The following is a 20,547-nucleotide window of genomic DNA, read 5'->3' on the forward strand; positions in this document are numbered from 1 at the left end:
GGGGGGCTGTCAGAGGACTCCTCGCAGGCAGCAACCTGTTCCAGCGGAGCAGCTTGGGGCACAGAAGCGGGCTGCCCCAAGGGCCGGATGGTGGAAGCCTGGCCCAGTGCAGAGGGAGCGCGGGACGGAGCCGAAACAAGTGCTGGGGGTCCGGAGACCCTCAACAGGGCCCTCTCCACTACATCAAACGCCGAAGGGGAGCCGACCCCGACCAAAGGATCCGACAATCGGCTCCCCCTCGGATCCGAAGAGTGGATCGGAGCCGGCGCAGAAGCGCTCAGATCCGAAGGGACAGTGCGCTCCGACACAGACGGCGCCGAAGGAGCACTGATCCCCCCGGATCCGAGGCTCGGATCCAGGCTCCGAGAGGTCGGATCCGATGCACTCGAGGGCAGGGTCGGATCCGAAGTAACACGTACTATCGGATCCGACCCACCCCGCCCGGCTGCTCGGCTCAATCGCTCCAACCCGGTAGCGGGTCGGAGAAGGAGCAATCGGCTTGAAAAGGGTGAGCTCCCCAGAGGGGAGGCAAGAGCACTCCCATCTGCATCTGGGCCTGGATGAACCTTCTCATCATCCGTCCAGATCAGCATCCGATAGGCTGTGTTGATCTCGGCGAGGCTACCGAGGTAGGCCTTGAATGCCTCCTCGATAGCCTCGACGGAGATCGGGTCTCCTCCTCCTCAGGTCCCGTGAAAGCACACTGGAGACCGGAGCCGAAGGAGGAGATCCAGCCGATAATGGAGCCGGGAGAAGCCCGCTTGGCGGGCCGAAACAGAGGTCTCGGCCTGCCGCTTATGGTGCTTCTCCCTCTGGTCCTTTTCTAGCATCCTCTCCTCTGAACCTGAAGGGAGGTTGAGTCCCAGGAGGAGGAGGGGAGGGAGGGAATAACCAGGTACGGTTACTCCTGAAGGAGCGGAGGTCGGAGCCGAGTCCGGGCAGAAGGCCCGCCAAACAAGCTTGGACCTCCGCTCCTTCAATGCCCTGGGGTTGAACCCTGCACAAATGGAACATCCAGATGTGAGGTGTTCAACCCCAGGCATTAACACACCGAGTGTGGCCATCAGCTGGGAAAGCTTATGGCCACACTCGGAGCATTTAGAAAAAATAGCCTTGGGCTGCTCAGACATCCCAAGCTAACAAATAAAAGATACTAAAGAAAGTAACTTAAACAAAAATCACTCACAGGCCCAACACACACACTACGCTACCAGCGAGGGGAGGGATATAAAAATTTTAGATTAACTTCTAAAAAAGTAAATACACACAAGGGAAAACCTACACTTTCACACAAATAACTCAAAAAATTACTTAAATTTTACAATTTAAATACTAAAACTGTCACTTAGCTGGAGAGCTGGAAAAACAATCTGGTCACCATGCGCGGCAAACTAGATCTGAGGTCATGAGGGTAGAGCAGGGCATTATGGGTGAGGGGAGGAGCTGAGAGCTTGGATCCATAGCTGGTTAACCATGCCGGTTCGGATCCGATATCGGATCCATAACCCACAGGTTGCAGACAAATGAATCTCCTACTTCAGATCTGCTGTTTTGCTTTTTTTTTTCATGTTCTATACATATGTTTTTATCATGTTTTAAATCATACATTTGAACTCTTACTGCTTTGTTGGAGTTAAATATCCAGTTATGAAATGTTTCAATTTTGGTTTCAAGAGACACACTAGCTCTAGCAAGTAGTTATTTTATTCAGTTTATTATAGTTCAAAATGTCTATGTAAGCTTTTATGGGTTTTCCTCCTTGTTGCGATGATAACATTTTGGCCCAATCAGCCTGAACCCAAACTTTCCTGGATTGCATACCTCTCAGAAAGCAGTTAGGTTTGTGTCTATGTCATCATTGCTAAGATTTTCAGTTGTGGAGTGGGGTTTGAAGTGGTCAGGGTAGCTACTTACAGGTGTAGCTACTGTTAAGCATTGGCTTTCTGTCAGATGAGTCATTCCTTCCCTTTCAGAACCAAATGGACTGCATCAGGATTGTATTGTTCTGTGCCAGAGTTTCCAAATACTTCTGCGTACACAAAACACATATTTCTCTTTCTTCTTGGTGGTGAAAGCAAATTTCTTTCTCTCTCTCTCTCTCTCTCTGACACTTTTCTTGGTTGGAGAAACAAGTTTCAAATACAGTGCACTTCTGAGCTGTAAAACAGACATGAAATGTGGTTTGCCTGCATTCTCCACTGGTGCAGTATACAAAGTGCAATGTGGGCAGATTTCTCACTTACTGTACTCTTTTATTTGTAATGATTAGACAAAACCTAACAAAAGCAAAACATTATTTAAGAATAGAGAACACAAAGTCGTACAGCTTTTCACCTCTTTTAAGTCCTCCAGATAGCAAACAGCAGGAGTTTCCATTTCTGCCAAGATTACTCACTGTCCCAAGAGGCAATTGTCTTTTCCAAGCAATATTTCTTCTGCATCAAAAGGCAAACACCCCTTACAGGCAATTCTTCCTCTGTACTGAGAAATAGATTTCATTTCCAGAAGTTCTCTGTCTTCCATATGAATAGTCCATCTGCACTGATAGCTAAATGGCTCTGATTTGAATGGCTAAATCACTCTGTTTTAGCATCAACTGGAGATTTCACTCAATTCTGCTTGGTCTTAATGGCACATACATTTTCTGAGCTCACAGTTAAAAGTCAAACTCTTATTCAAACAGCAGACAACATCAGAAAGTGATATTTTTCATCAAAACCAGAAAAGCACACATATTTGTAATTATTTCTACTATGCCCCTCCTAAATCTGCACTGACTTTAGGTCTTCACATCCGTTTGATTATCATCTTCCTTCACAGGACAGAGCCTGTGAACATTACATCAGTCCCATAACCATAAACAGAATGAGCTCTGTCACAAGGCACAGCTCCATGAAAGTTTTCACCGAGATTATTGTCACTGTACAATAATCTGTGTACATCACATCGGTCCCATAACCATAAACAGAATGAGCTCTGTCACAAGGCACGACTCCATGAAAGTTTTCACCGAAATTATTGTCACTGTACAATAATCTGTGTACATCACATCAGTCTCATATCTGTAAATAGCAGGAGCTCTGTCACAAGGCACAGCTCCATGAAAGTTTTCACAGAGATTATTGTCATTGTGCAATAATCTGTGTACATCACATCAGTCTCATATCTGTAAATAGCAGGAGCTCTGTCACAAGGCACAACTCCATGAAAGTTTTCACCGAGATTATTGTCACTGTACAATAATCTGTGTACATCACATCGGTCCCATAACCATAAACAGAATGAGCTCTGTCACAAGGCACGACTCCATGAAAGTTTTCACCGAGATTATTGTCACTGTACAATAATCTGTGTACATCACATCAGTCTCATATCTGTAAATAGCAGGAGCACTGTCACAAGGCACAACTCCATGAAAGTTTTCACCGAGATTATTGTCACTGTACAATAATCTGTGTACATCACATCAGTCTCATATCTGTAAATAGCAGGAGCTCTGTCACAAGGCACAACTCCATGAAAGTTTTCACCGAGATTATTGTCACTGTACAATAATCTGTGTACATCACATCAGTCTCATATCTGTAAATAGCAGGAGCACTGTCACAAGGCACGACTCCATGAAACTTTTCACTGAGATTATTGTCACTGTACAATAATCTGTGTACATCACATCAGTCTCATATCTGTAAATAGCAGGAGCACTGTCACAAGGCACGACTCCATGAAACTTTTCACTGAGATTATTGTCACTGTACAATAATCTGTGTACATCACATCAGTCTCATATCTGTAAATAGCAGGAGCTCTGTCACAAGGCACGACTCCATGAAAGTTTTCACCGAGATTATTGTCACTGTACAATAATCTGTGTACATCACATCAGTCTCATATCTGTAAATAGCAGGAGCACTGTCACAAGGCACAGCTCCATGCAAGTTTTCACTGAGATTATTGTCACTGTACAATAATCTGTGTACATCACATCAGTCTCATATCTGTAAATAGCAGGAGCTCTGTCACAAGGCACAGCTCCATGCAAGTTTTCACTGAGATTATTGTCACTGTACAATAATCTGTGTACATCACATCAGTCTCATATCTGTAAATAGCAGGAGCACTGTCACAAGGCACAACTCCATGAAAGTTTTCACCGAGATTATTGTCACTGTACAATAATCTGTGTACATCACATCAGTCTCATATCTGTAAATAGCAGGAGCTCTGTCACAAGGCACAACTTCATGAAAGTTTTCACCGAGATTATTGTCACTGTACAATAATCTGTGTACATCACATCAGTCTCATATCTGTAAATAGCAGGAGCACTGTCACAAGGCACAATTCCATGAAAGTTTTCACCGAGATTATTGTCACTGTACAATAATCTGTGTACATCACATCAGTCTCATATCTGTAAATAGCAGGAGCACTGTCACAAGGCACAATTCCATGAAAGTTTTCACCGAGATTATTGTCACTGTACAATAATCTGTGTACATCACATCAGTCTCATATCTGTAAATAGCAGGAGCACTGTCACAAGGCACAACTCCATGAAAGTTTTCACCGAGATTATTGTCACTGTACAATAATCTGTGTACATCACATCAGTCTCATATCTGTAAATAGCAGGAGCACTGTCACAAGTCACAGCTCCATGAAAGTTTTCACTGAGATTATTGTCACTGTACAATAATCTGTGTACATCACATCAGTCCCATATCTGTAAATAGCAGGAGCACTGTCACAAGTCACAGCTCCATGAAAGTTTTCACTGAGATTATTGTCACTGTACAATAATCTGTGTACATCACATCAGTCTCATATGTGTAAATAGCAGGAGCACTGTCACAAGTCACAGCTCCATGAAAGTTTTCACTGAGATTATTGTCACTGTACAATAATCTGTGTACATCACATCAGTCTCATATATGTAAATAGCAGGAGCTCTGTCACAAGGCACAGCTCCATGAAAGTTTTCACTGAGATTATTGTCATTGTGCAATAGCCTGTGGACTTTACATCAGTCCCTTAGTCATAAATAGCAGGAGCTCTGCCACAAGGCACCCGTCTGTGAAAGTTTTTCAGTGAGATTATGTCACTGTGAAATAATCTGTGTACATCACATCAGTCCCATATCTGTAAATAGCAGGAGCTCTGCCACAAGGCACATCTCGTGAAAGTTTTCACTGAAATTATTGTCATTGTGCAATAATCTGTGTACATCACATCAGTCCCATATCTGTAAAGAGCAGGAGCTCTGCCGCAAGGCACATCTCGTGAAAGTTTTCATTGAAATTATTGTCATTGTGCAATAATCTGTGTACATCACGTAAGTCCCATATCTGTAAATAGCAGGAACTCTGCCGCAAGGCACATCTCGTGAAAGTTTTTCAGTGAGATTATGTCACTGTGAAATAATCTGTGTACATCACATCAGTCCCATATCTGTAAATAGTAGGAGCTCTGCCGCAAGGCACATGTTTGTGAAAACTTTCACTGAGATTATTGCCATTGTGTAATGTAACCAAGTTTATCACGACGAGTGTTGCTGTGTATTAACTTTAACTAGTCAAAATTTGCATGCCCTGATCTAGAAAGTGGTTGTGACATTCCCCCAAAATGACTAGTCCTTGTACTCAAAGGACCACTTACTAATTTGGCCACCATCATTTAATTTGACTATTAGAGTATACTGTGTAACTCAGTTACTTTACATCCCTAGTGTCTTCATGTCAAATTCAGTATATGAAAGAAAACACGTTCTATTTTGTGCCTCTTTGCTAATCATTGCGCACCAGCTACAAACTGATTGTGCTGTGTGATAAATGGCCTGAGGGTAGGAAGCCCAGCTATAAACTGATTATTCTGTATAATAAGTGGCCTGAGCGTGGGAAGCCCAGCTATAAATGTATTGTTCTGTATAATAAGTGGCCTGAGGGTGGGAAGCCCAGCTATAAACTGATTGTCTTGTATAATAAGTGGCCTGAGGGTGGGAAGCCCAGCTATAAACTTATTGTTCTGTATAATAGGTGGTCTGAAGGTGGGAAGCCCAGCTATAAACTGATTGTTCTGTATAATAAATGGCCTGAGCGTGGGAAGCCCAGCTGTAAACGTATTGTTCTGTATAATAAGTGGCCTGAGGGTGGGAAGCCCAGCTATAAACTGATTGTCTTGTATAATAAGTGGCCTGAGGGTGGGAAGCCCAGCTATAAACTGATTGTTCTGTATAATAAGTGGCCTGAGCGTGGGAAGCCCAGCTGTAAACGTATTGTTCTGTATAATAAGTGGCCTGAGGGTGGGAAGCCCAGCTATAAACTGATTGTCTTGTATAATAAGTGGCCTGAGGGTAGGAAGCCCAGCTATAAACTGATTGTTCTGTATAATAAGTGGCCTGAGCGTGGGAAGCCCAGCTATAAACGTATTGTTCTGTATAATAAGTGGCCTGAGGGTGGGAAGCCCAGCTATAAACTGATTGTCTTGTATAATAAGTGGCCTGAGGGTGGGAAGCCCAGCTATAAACTTATTGTTCTGTATAATAGATGGTCTGAAGGTGGGAAGCCCAGCTATAAACTGATTGTTCTGTATAATAAGTGGCCTGAGCGTGGGAAGCCCAGCTGTAAACGTATTGTTCTGTATAATAAGTGGCCTGAGGGTGGGAAGCCCAGCTATAAACTGATTGTCTTGTATAATAAGTGGCCTGAGGGTGGGAAGTCCAGCTATAAACTTATTGTTCTGTATAATAGGTGGCCTGAAGGTGGGAAGCCCAGCTATAAACTGATTGTTCTGTATAATAAGTGGCCTGAGGGTGGGAAGTCCAGCTATAAACTAATTGTTTGGTATAATAAGTGGCCTGAGGGTGGGAAGCCCAGCTATAAACTTATTGTTCTGTATAATAAGTGGCCTGAGGGTGGGAAGCCCAGCTATAAACTTATTGTTCTGTATAATAAGCGGCCTGAGGGTGGGAAGTCCAGCTATAAACTGATTGTTCTGTATAATAAATGGCCTAAGGGTAGGAAGCCAGCTATAAACTAATTGTTCTGTATAATAAGTGGCCTGAGGGTGGGAAGCCCAGCTATAAACTGATTGTTTTGTATAATAAATAGCCTAAGGGTGGGAAGCCCAGCTATGGTCAGCCTTGCTATGATTTGCTTCCTCACCATACCCCTAATTCCCATCCACCTGCCTTTTGCTACCATTATACATCCCATATACACCTATCAGTCATGAAACCCACTCCCTATACTTCCCCAAACAACTTTACTATTATCAAAGAAATACTCTTGTTTCTATTCATCCATTCCTTTCTTCCATCTAACATTTAGTACCATTTCCAATAACCTTTCTCCTTTTGATATTGCTTTGCCCTGCATCCTGTCCAACTTAGTCCCTTCCACACCAGTACCTCTGAGTCATTCATAAGCAAAACTTCCTCTTCAATTCATCCCTGCAAGCTTCTGTCATATACTACAAACAAATTAATATTTGTCACTCATCTCTTTCTCTGTAATATCTCTCAGACTTCCCCTTTTCTCTCGATACTGCTCTTTCCCCTCTTCTCTCAATCACCCTACATACATACCCAATTAAATCAGCATTTTTTGCTTATTACCCTTCCTTACCATACCTATTACCCTTCCTTACCATACCTATTATACACTAACAGACCCCTGATCAGATAAATTCACCCTCATTCATATCAATATACCCCACACCTGTACTCTTAAACATCCACACATCTCAAAGACGCCCATAAGCCTACAGACCAAACACCATCTATTATTCTACATTTCAATTTTGACTTTTCCCAAATAATCCCTCCCTAATTTCTATCTTAACTACATCATCATCTTCTGTCATTTAAGACCTTCTATTTCTTACATTTCAAAAACATGTTTCTCCTACAATTAATTCCTCATACTAGCAGGTCTTCTTCTACTTATGCATTTAACATCCTACCAACATCCATTAACCTCACAATTCCAACAAAACTCTTATATTGTGTCCTCCAAGCAAAATACTTCTGAACCTCACCTCTCAATCACAGCCTGTCTATGTCTGCACTCATATATCCTACTGTTCAAGTGCAGTTATCCAAAGCAACAGCAGTTTTCTAACAAACTGGGTATTAAACATGAAATCAAGCAGAATGTATCTACCTGTATCATTATACCTCCATAACCATAAAACTACCCATATCCAGGCTCAATTCAGCATATTCAGGCACCAGAAAGCATATACCCATCAGCTCCTTTATTGCTAACACCTCACCCTAAGTCCCACCCCAGCTTTCATATGTAACATACTAACTTACAAAGTATTTATAACAAACTCCCTGTGGTTTGTACATGGATAGCAGTATACTCGCCAAAGATCTTAGTTATCACAGAAACCTGGCTATGACAGAGAACAAAAATGAAGTAATTACCAGCCAATCTATAACATTATCAGATTAGACAAAGATGGCAAAAAAGCTGTCGGTGTAGCTATTTTATATATAAAAACCACTAAATATCTCCCTCTTCTGCCACATCCCACAAACTTTTTCTAACTCAGAAATCTTACTAACTGTGCTAAAACTAAACATTCATGAGACAAGTGCAATCCTGGGTATGTACATATCCCCGGCTAACAATGCTAAAAAATTGGTAGTTTCTGCTGGGCCTCCTCAAAAATCCATAATGAAACCATAATACTGAGTAATGTTAATATAGACTGACAAATCATACAACCTGAATATCTAACCAATAAGATGCAACTGTGCAAATTCACCCAACTTACAACAATACCAACTAAATATAAAAAAGCCATAGCCAGACAATCAACTCTTGACTGGTTCCTACCATTCTCTCCAAATAAAATATCATCCCATGGAACTCTGTCAGACAGCTTAAGTGATCACTTACCAATGTACACCATAAGGTACCAAAGCAACAGCCCCAAAACACATAATCACAGGCTGGTAAGGTAACCTACTACTTTTTATGAAGACACTTTCATTAATAAAGTATATGTCCTTAACTGAAAGTCACTCAAGACTCTTCCCATAGATGACTCTGTCTCTGATTTCAATAAAATCTTCGTAGGTGTTACAAACACACAAGCCCCACTCAGAATAAAAAGAGTCAAAACCAATCCTACCCTTAGCAAATAAACAACTCTTGAAACAGACAGAAAGCATGGAAGGTCTGGACAAAAAATAACACAGCTCCTACTTTCTAGCATATAGACAACTAAGAAACCTAAAAGACAACTTATCATTAAAAATAAGGAAGCCTATTACTCAGCCAATCAAAACATACATACTAATCCAAAATGGTTCTGGTCCTCAATCAATCAAATGTTAAATCCAGAACAGGCTACACAGCCAACAGCAAACACACAGAAACAAAATGATAGCATAGCCAACCAATTCAATATTCAATTTATACAGACTCTGTGATCATTAACCAACCAGGTTACCAATCAAGCTCTTGATGTCCTTACTCATTCAAATAACTTTCTTCACCATTTATCCTTCCAAACGGTTCCCACAGATACTATCAAAATTATCTAAAAAATTAAAGCCTTCTGCAACTGACCCTGGACGTCTACCTGTTAAATATCTAAAAACAGCAATTGAGGCTATTAATTATCCAGTTTAAATTCTGATAAATTGATCCATATCTGAAAATAAAGTCCCCTCCCTATGAAAATAAAAAACATTCATTATTTTACCGCACAAGCATAGAATCAATACAGATCGTTCAAACTATAAGCCAATTGTCATATCATTGTCCCTATAAAAAAATTAGAAAAATGTATTCATACACAATCTTCAACCATCTAATAGATAACCAGATTCTGTCTTCAGCCCAACATAGCATCTATCCTCATCACAGCACCCTTATTCGGCATTCCTCCTTCAAACCAGTTCCTACAGCTGGGTTTATGTCATAAGTTTGAAGTTTGAAAACTTTGAATCTCATATGATCAACATCATATGAGCGAAGTTTTCAAACATCGAACGTTTCAACAGAGATCGCCATAGGGAATATTTCCCTTCACTTCAATGTAGTGTGATCTCGGAGTTGGTATATTTAAGTAGCGGGGGGTGTGGGGGTGCAGGGGGGCTTGCCCACCTGCATAGATTATTCAGGTACTTTTTTGTTTTTAGTCTGTTTAGATTTTAAGTTTGATGTTTGAAAACTTCGCTCATATGGAGTTGATCATATTAGATTTGAAGTTTTCAGACTTCAAAATTATAATATAGTCCCCCTACAGATGCCATCAAAAAAATACCCCCAACATGTAAAGCCCACTACAACTGTTCCTGAAAAAAATGCCTAGCAAATATCTTAAAACAGCAGCTGAGGCTATTGTACATCCAGTTTCAATTCTGATAAAGTGATCCATGTTTGAAAATAAAGTCCCCTTGTAATTCATTATTTTACTGCAAAAGGATGGAATCATTACAGATGTTTCCATCTAGAGGGTAATTGCTATTTTATTGCCCCTATCAAAAATATTAGAACAATGTATTCATGAGCAAAATCCCAACTATCTAACAGAAGCCTTTGTCTTCAATGCAACATGACCTCTGTCCTCACCACAACACAACTACCATTTTGCTGAATTTTGTTAATACTGTCAACACCCACATAAATGCCAGAAGCCTAGCCATCTCCATCCTCCTAGACTTATCAAAAGCTTTTGATACTGTCTCCCATAAGAAATTCTTACATAAACTCTCATCCATAGAGCTCACCAACTTTTCACTGCAATGGTTCCAAAGCTACTTCTCAGGGCACAAGCAGCGAAATGATAAATAATTGTTCCACTTTCTTGCCTGTATCTGTTGATGTCCCGTACAGATCAATTCCATGATTTTTAGCATATTCATAAATATCCTGTACAGTCCTACACTGGTTCAATACGCTGATGACTCAATCCTAATCTGTTCTGCCAAATCTATCGCTGAACTCCAGGACCTTACACAACAATCCTTCTTATTGACTGAAACATGGATAAATAATTTACAACTACTATTAAATCTAAAAAACTAAATTATAACTCTTTGCCCCAAAATACATCTCTGGCAAAGCAATACATTCATATCATCTCTGCTGACAGCAACACACAAAATGATTGAGTGTCATCATAAATGACCAGTTGAAATTTGACCACCATGTATCACATATGGTCAAAAACTAGGTACATTATGCAGAGTAAAAATCTACCTCACCGACACAGCTAGTAGATATATATGGCCTCTACTTTCTTACTGTCATCTGTCCTCTATGCTGCCCTAATCACTATTTGTCAAGTTTTACAACTGTCCAAACTTGAGCAATGTTATACTAAAACAGCCACATCTGCAGTAAACTACAGCAATAGAACATACCACTGCTAAGTCTTCAGAAAATTAAACTGTTTAGGACTACCACATCACCTAGCTCTTTCTCAGCTAACTACAATACACAGACTTCTCTATAAGCCATTAAATTGCCAAGCCCTTAACAACTTAATACAATACTACTTCCCAACAGAAATTTATGCTCCGAGGAGAAATTACTAATTAATATAATCAAATCATCTAATGCTGCTGGTGACTCTTTATATTCAAATAGTGTAGTTAAACTAAGGAACCATATCCCACTACTTTTAAACATGATTCAGAATGCAAACTCATTTAGAGCACAGCTAAAACCTCACCTATTAACTCAATGCCTGTGCTCCAGTATATTTCCACGATAAATGTCACTGTTATTTTAGTTTGTTATATCATCGCACCATTTAGTAGCACAGCTAGGGTGGGGTAAATGGGGCAGTCACCCCAGACGCTGTCTTGTGTAGTGTTCAGTTCTCAGCTCAGTCAGCTCAGTGGGCTGTTTAAAAAAAAAAAAAAAAATATATATATATATATATATATATATATATATATATATATATATATATATATATAAAAATACTGTACATTTTTTTTAATTTCCCTTTAATGGAAGCAAGACCACAAAAATGCATACATCCTAAATGGATGTCTAAGAGTCTCCTGCACACCTGTTGCCCCTACTTACATCATCTTGCATGGGCACCACCCTAAAATAACAAGTGATTGAGTGCATAGGTAGAAGGGGCTGTGCCACGGTGCAATAAAGACAGTCTCTCTGGGAGATATCTTTTGCACCCAGAGTTATCTGACAGGAATCGCTCACTGTAGTTGCATTTATTTATTAAAAGAAAAAAGAAAAAAAATTGCTTCAACTGTTGGACCTTGATTAAATTAGTTGGCAGGGTAGAGTCAACCAATTTATTGTGAACTGGTTCTGCTGCTGAGGGCAGAAAAAACAGACAAGTAGGTTTATGTTATGCTTGGCATATAGTGGAGAAAGTTGGAGGGAACTATTTGTTTCATTCATTTTGGGTGCGTGCTTTGGAAGGGTTATTGCAGGAAGTGTTTCATTTAGGTGCTTGTGCATAGTGTATAAATACCTGGGCAGAAAGACATCTGCTGAGGGCAGAAAAAAAAACAGAGAATTGAAGTAAGTTTATATGCTATGCTTTGTATTGTAGGGAAAGTTGAGTACTTGCTTCAAAAGGGTCATTGGGAGAAGTGTTTCATTTTGATGCTTATTGTGTATAGTGCATACAAAAAATGTGTGAACAGACAGGTGCTGTGGGTAGAAAAAACAGACAAATATGTTTATAAATATGCTAAGCTTTACATATAGTGGGCAATGTTGGAGGGAACTGCTTCATTCATTGTGAGTGATTCCTTCAAAAAGATTGTTGGGAAAAGTGTTTCATTTTTGTGCTTGTGCATAGTGCATATATACATGGGTGGGCAGACAGACTAGTGAAGGGGTGGTTGGGTGCAAATGTTTTATTTGGTGCTTGCGCATACATACATGGACAACCAAATACACTACTGAAGTGGTTGTTGGGGGGGATGTTTCATTTTGGTGCTTGTGTATACATACATACATGGGCAGACAAAGTACCAAAGGGGTCACTGGGGAGATGTTTAATTTGGTGCTTGTGCGTAAATACATGGCTGGATAAACAATGTAATGAAGGGATCATTGGAGAGGGTTTCATTTTGATGTAATTTGGTGCTTGCGTATATACATGGACAGACTACTGAAGGGGTAATGAGGGAAATGTCTGATTTTGATGCATTTTGATGCTTGTGTGTATACATGGACAGAATACAGAAGGGGTTAATTGGGAAATTGTTTCATTTTGATGTCATTTGGTGTTTGTGCACATACATAGACAGACTACTGAAGGGGTCAGTGGAGGGTAAATGTTTCATTTTGGTGCTTGTGCATACCCGGACACACTAGTGAAGGGATCCTTGGGGGAAATTATTCATTTTGATGTCAATTGGTGCTTGTGTGCATACATAGACAAGACCAACTACTGAAGGGGTCAGTAGGGGAAATTATTAATTTTGATGTAATTTGGTGCTTGTGTTTACACATGGACAGACTACTAAAGGGGTTGTTGGGGAAATGTTTAATTTTGGAGTCAGTGAAGTGTGCATAGATAGTTGGACAGACTACTGAAGGGATCACTTGGGGAAATGTTTCATCTTGGTGCTTATGTATACATGGATGTAGTACTAAAGAGGTCGCTTGGGAAAATGTTTAATTTTGTTGTCAGCCAAGTGCTTGTATGTATTTGGACTTAATACTGAAGGGGTCGTTCGGGGAAATGTTTCATTTTGTAGTCAGTGAAGTGCTCGTGTGTATTTGGACATATTACTGAAGGGGTCACTTGGGGAAATGTTTCATCTTGGTGCTTATGCATACATGGATCTAGTACTGAAGTGATCATGTGGTGAAATATTTCATTTTGTAGTCAGCCAAGTGCTTGTGTGTAGTTGGACATAATACTGCAGGGGTATTTTGGGGAAATGTTTCATTTTGTAGTCAGAGAAGTGCTCATGCATATTTGGACATATTACTGAAGGGGTCGCTTGGGGAACTGTTTCATTTTAGAATAAGTCAAGTGCTTGTGCAGACATGGACAAACTACTGACGAGATCATTGGGCAAAAGTTTAATTTTGGTGTCATTAAATTGCTTCTGCATACATGGACAAACTGCTGAAGGGATTCAGGACTTTTAGAGAAAAAAAGCAAATGATAAAGCCTTCACTGCTTGATAGGCAGCAATGCAGCAATGCCCAGTATAATTTTAATGTATATTATCCTTGATTTTTAAAACAAGGATATAGTAAGTCCTTCCACTATGACTCATGTAAGATTAGACCTCTTGATCATCTGACTCACTGAAATTTAAGTGTTTTTGCAGGGAGGCAGGCTCCCCTGCCTCCCCAATGTGGGGATGAGCTACCTATACCTTTCAAATGTATATATATCTCTGTCCCACATGAAAGCAATGTCAAGGGGCATACTTCTCAACCTTTTAGCACAAGAAATCTGGACAAAGCCTAAAATAATGGGGTCAGGCCCAAAAAGAGAGACAGGTTTTAAACATTGTTTTTATATAGTTTAAACTTAGTTGCAAGAATAGACTCATAGATTAGTACTAAGTTAACTGCTCTTGTGAGCCATTTTAAGCCTAACCAATTATCCCCTGTGAGACTCAAACCTTGCACCTTGTGTTTGTAAGGCAAACCGCTTAACCATTAGGCCACCCTCCCAACTCTTTCCTAATAACATGATTTGTATTAGTGTGCCTTTTCTGAAGGAAATGAAGTCTGAACCACAAAAGCATACCATTATTTGAGTTCAAACTTCACTGATTTGCCAGAAAAACAGAAATTTTATGAGGTTAAAATCTGCATATTCTGCAAAACTCTGGACAATTGAAAGGTACGGTCAGGGGCCAGGGCTAGGTATTCAGCATATGTTTCTTAATGCACTGAAAGTCTGTTTGTTGCCTATGTGAACTGAAGAGAAAACTCAAATAAAATATATTTGTCAAATCAAAAATGAGGCCTCTCTGTACTCTGTATTCTTAATATGATTCTTGAGGTCTCCATTAGAGTACCTTGAAATAATCATGATTGCTGCAAATTTACAGAATATCAAATTGTGCTGCTCAAAGTATTACACTGTATGTCTGATTCAGAGATTGGTTTTGGGCTTTGGAAACCTCTCTTCTTCCTTTGGTGTTTAAGCAGCTGAAGAGTATCATAAAATAGGATATGTATATGGAAATAAGTATGCAAATGTTATTGGATATGATATTTAGGCTTATTATTGTGTTTTTATAAAATGTGTGTTTATAATTAAAAGGAAGCTAACTTTAGTTTAGGCACTTCCTTTATTGATGACTAGCATGAAAGTTGGCTATATACCCATCATAGTTTTATTTTGTGCAGAAACAAAAGAATTATGTGTGTGTGTGTGTGTGTGTGTGTGTGTGTGTGTGTGTGTGTGTGTGTGTGTATGTTTATGTGTGTGTAAGCTCATAGGTTAATATTATCTGTCCTTGTCGACCATTTTAAGCCTAGCCATATTTCACATCCCAAATATTAGAATCAAACCATGTACCTTGTGCGTATGAAAAAAAGCATTATGACTCATACTGTCAGAAGCAATTTAATCTAAAGGACTATTTTTTTTATTCTTTTTTCCAGTTTTTTTTTTTGTTGCTTACTTGCTTACACTTTACATTTATTTTTATTTGTTATGTTTGGTGTTCAATTTATAATTGAAAAAAGGCACTCAGAGGTACAGAGTATATTGCGTAGTAAAGCACACCCCTGTTGCTAAAGATTAAACATACTCAGTGTAAGTGTCTAGTATCTTAACCTTATGCTTTTGGGGCATGCTGTAAGCAGACAGTAAACCACACATTACTGTGTAGATGATCCAGTGTTCCCTGAGCTAGCACTAACTATTAAAACATTGTGTTACAAGAAGCTGTCAATATGATGCATACTTCAGGTACAAGTGGTGTCGCAATGCACACTAAACTTTTGTGCAGTATACATTATACATATATTTAGTATAACTTATTCTGCTGCTGTTGGCATTTGGATTGTACCTGAAAAGAGATGTGGATTGGGATGAATTCTGCTGTATTTTTAATATATGTGTGGTTTCTTTAAATTGCGAAAGCTGTGTTGTGTTTGGTTATGCATCATATGACAGTTAAATGATTAACTCTGAAAATATGTTAGTTTTAATAAAGCATCCTGTCTGCACATGCTTTTGAGCCTCTTAATCTCTTACGTTTTTGTGAAAAGTAGTTGTAAAGGCATTTTTCCCACCTGTTTTCAAAAAAAAAATTGTTGCTGGGGGCAGGGGGATGAGGGTGTTGCCCTAGGCTCCAAATATTCCAGCTATTCCACTGACATGCTGAATGCTACAGTTTAGACAATCATGGAGTGCTACAGAGATTAGGTATGACAGCAAATGCAATGCTGGCTTTTAAAAGCTGGTATTCCATTAAAGAGATATCCGGATCGACTAGTCACAACTCCCCAGCACTTTGTACCTGATGCACTTGCCTCTCTTGCCCTGCCCTATCTACACTACTGCTAATACTTTTCTCTTAAATACAAGTGTAATCCACAAAGATCACCACTGTATTGAATATGCAGCAAACCAGGTTTCCCTGCTACAAGGAGCTTCAATATAGCCACTTCAGATACACCGGATACCTTGTAGAAGGGAAAACTGGTTTGCTGTCTGTTCAGTTTAGTGGTGGTCACTGTGGAGTAAATTTGTGTGTATGAGAAAAGTTATAATGCTGTGTTCTTCTTTTGGTATATATATATATGTGCACACACACACACACACACACACACATATATATATATATATATATATATATATATATATATATATATATATATATATAGATATGTATGCATGTAGAGTTAAAGTTCATTTGATCTAAAAAAACAGTCAAAGGAACTGGAAATATATCCATATAAAGAATGAATGCAATGCAATTTCCTTTCTTGGCAGCTACATTTGAATATAAAGCATTATTAAGCCCACAGAACAAGCCAGTTATTACAGCTGTGATGAAAGAAAATAAAAACAGCAGTAACGCAAGAAAAAATATTGCTATAAAAGAGTCTTGCATTAATGTAGTTACAAAAATAGAAATTAGAGCATATTCACTCACATGACATTTAATGAAGCATAAAGTTAAACAGTAGTTAAGTAAAGGTCAATGCTATAGAGCTAAGGAGGTAAACCAGAGCTTTTGAGTCAAGAATAAAGGAGGAAGTAACTATTGCAAGGTGGAAGAAGTTATGTGTGTTTCTAGGAAAAGAACCTCAGGTTTGAATAAATGCAGTTGAAGATTTTTGGTATCAAGCCAAGCTGAAGTGTGGGACAGGCAGAGTGAATGAAATCTCAGAGACAGAACTATTTCTAGAGCCAATCAAGAAAAGAAGTATGACAGAAACCGTTCACCAAAATAAAATAAAATGACAGCAAAAGGAAAAAGGCCAGCCTATTTCTAAGAAACAAATGAAAGTCCAAAGCAAATGCTGCTCTTAGAGGATTTTATTCACAATGAAGATTTCCTATTTCATTCTTACACATTCTAGGCAGTAGACTGAACTGTACTTCTGAAGCTTAATAGCTGAGTATGAGACAACATACAAACACAAGTAAATCAGTAGAAAGCTGTACCATTCCTCTTTTTATGTCCACATTGCTGGTGGGGGCATGAATGCAATACAGAATTAATAGAAGGTAGGTTATTTCGTCACTGTAATTGCAAAAAGTTCTCACAGTGACAGAGGCAACAGTAAAGGAAGCTGTTCATATGATGTACCTCAAGTTACCATTCATTTTCCTAAATGCATCATCGTTTTACACTACATCATATGATGCATAACAGTTTTGTAATACAGAAGCAAGGTGAGAAGGAAAGTCACTCTAAGTTTTTTTTACAAGATCTGACATATAAATTATTTCAACTCTTGTTTACAAGTGGAAGGTGAGATCTATGACAAAAATGTATAACACGGAAGATTAGTTTATCACAGTGATCAGTATGTCTGAGGCAGTGGTAGCTCAATTAGATGTTAAAGATCCCATGGTACATGCAAACATCACAGCGTACAGGTTTTGGCCTTAGCTGTGTCCCAGATGACTTCAATTTGATTAGCAGCCCTGGTGGTATGGTAGCATGCTGGGGACAGAGGGGAGTGAGACGCTAACATTATCTCCTGAAAGAAGGCTGTTGGTGGAGTGCTGTCACAAAATGCTCCACCTTTAAAAAGGTTCTTGTAGCTTGGGACTTGAGGAGTGTGAACTTGTCACTCCTACCGCAAATGCTTCACCTGAAGAAAGGCCTGATACTGCAGCTCTTGTAGCTTGGGACTTGAGGAGTGGGAACTTGTCAATCCTACCACAAATGCTCCACATGAAGAAAGGCCTGATACTTCAGCTCTTGTAGCTTGGGACTTGAAGAGTAAGAACCTATCAATCCTACCACAAATACTCCACCTGAAGAAAGGCCTAAAACTCCAGCTCTCATAATGTGGGACTTGAGAAGTGTGAACTTGTCAAAGACTCCTGCACTACTGTCATGAGATAACAACATTAAAGACAACAGAAGTACCATACACTGTTATACTATGTATCCACACAGATAATACAGATCAGTAACTAGCTTCATTTTATTTAATTTACTGTTGTCAGCCAAGGACGTGCTTGGTGTACAGTTACAATTCTGGCAACAAACAAAATATTTGCAGAGTCATACAAGTATCCATTTTACATTGTAAAGTACTAACTAGGCAAGATGGTATAAGAAATACTGTTTAATTTAAAAATACAGACTAAAAAATTAAAAGTACAAGCGATAAACATTTAACAACAAGCAACTAAATGTGTACTTATTGTAGTACATATTTAATACTACTCCAGTTTAGGGTTTGCTATCAAAAAGTTGAAAATAAAAAAAAATCTACTTACTTGATCAAACTGACATTCCAAATTTGGCAATGTCACTTTAACGGAATGTTGAAAATCATCCCCACGATGTCCACATTCGACCAAATTCGGAATATCAGGAAGTGACGCCAGATCCACAGGCATTTGTGCCGAGGCTGCAGTATGAATTGTACATATACAGCACAAGTGTTTACAGTTTTGCAGGGGGGCAAGCCCCACTGCACCCCACCATGTGGTGGGGCTGCATTCCCCACACCCCCTGCAAATTATATATTCAAACTCTGAGATTGCACTACAGTGAAGAAAAAGGTAAATCTCCTGATTCCCACTGTAGTGTGATCTGTTATTAGAAGGTCAAATGCACATTAGTGAATGTACAGTGCATTGAAACACTTTCGGAACATTATGCAAACTGGACAAGACTCATTTGTCCATTCCAGTTTTGCGTAAGTGCCATTCAACATTTTGATAGTAAACCACATTTTAGATAATGTGGCAGTATGATGACTTCTTCAGTTAGTAGAGCAGTTGGCATAGAGGCTAAGGTTAACACAGACGTTAAGGTTGTGTGCAGTAGTTCCTGCTGTACAAGGTTTGATTCCTACAACCCTTATTTGCCTACTGTGTAACCTTGACTAAGTTACTTAATCAGACATTACTCCTGGGTTGCCCCTAAAAAGGGAGTTTGCATCCAGTGGGCCTACCTGATTAGCAAATAGGTATTATTAGAAACCCCTCCCACCCACCTTTGTGATGGGTGTTAAACCTAAACCTGCTCTTTATCCCAACTCTAAGCATAAACCTTAACTTAAGAAAAATCTTCCAGTAACACTGCCAGTGTTCATTAGAATTTGAGACTAATGTTATGGGGGTTTTCGTATGAAGACTGGGAGAGGAAATAGCTTTCCTTTCTTGATCTTTTGTTTATTTGATGTTTGGGGTGGTCAGTCTTCTGTATGTTTGAAGTTCTTAATGCTAATTTTTAACCTAAACATTAAGAACATTCGATCATATAGAAAAGAACCATATATCTATCTATATATATATATATATATATATATATATATATATAAAATCTCTCTCTCTCTCTATATATATATATATATATATATATATATATATATATATATATATATATATATATATATATGTGTGTGTGTGTGTGTGTGTGTGAGAGGAGAGAGATGGTAGGGATGTATGTGTGTGTTTAATATATCTCTGAACTGCCAGATTTAGCCTCATAGTTTTGGTCTGTTTCTCATAAAATTTGTCATTTTCTGGCAAATTGGAGGATTGAAGTCACTAAATAATGGCATATGCATGAGTTTCAGACTTCATATTCTTCAGAAAATGTATGCTAAAACAAATCATGTTATTCTAGCAACTTTCTAAGTTAAAAAGAGAAATATTTAAAATCTGTCTGTATTTCTGGGCCATTGTATCCCCATTATTTTAGGCTTTGTCCAGATGTCTTGCATTAAGAGGTTGAAAGATATGCATACATCTTAACTGCCCATATTTTTGCCTTGTAGTTTGGTGTATTCCTCATAACATTTATAATTTTCTGGAAAATCACTGAGAACTGAAATAACTAAATAATGTCATACATTTGAGTCTTAGACTTAATTTCCTTCAGAAAATACATGCTAAGACAAATACTGTTAT

This window comes from Protopterus annectens, chromosome 10.part0 (genome assembly GCF_019279795.1).
Source record: "Protopterus annectens isolate FY-2018-M chromosome 10.part0, PAN1.0, whole genome shotgun sequence".
Lineage (NCBI taxonomy): Eukaryota > Metazoa > Chordata > Ceratodontiformes > Protopteridae > Protopterus > Protopterus annectens.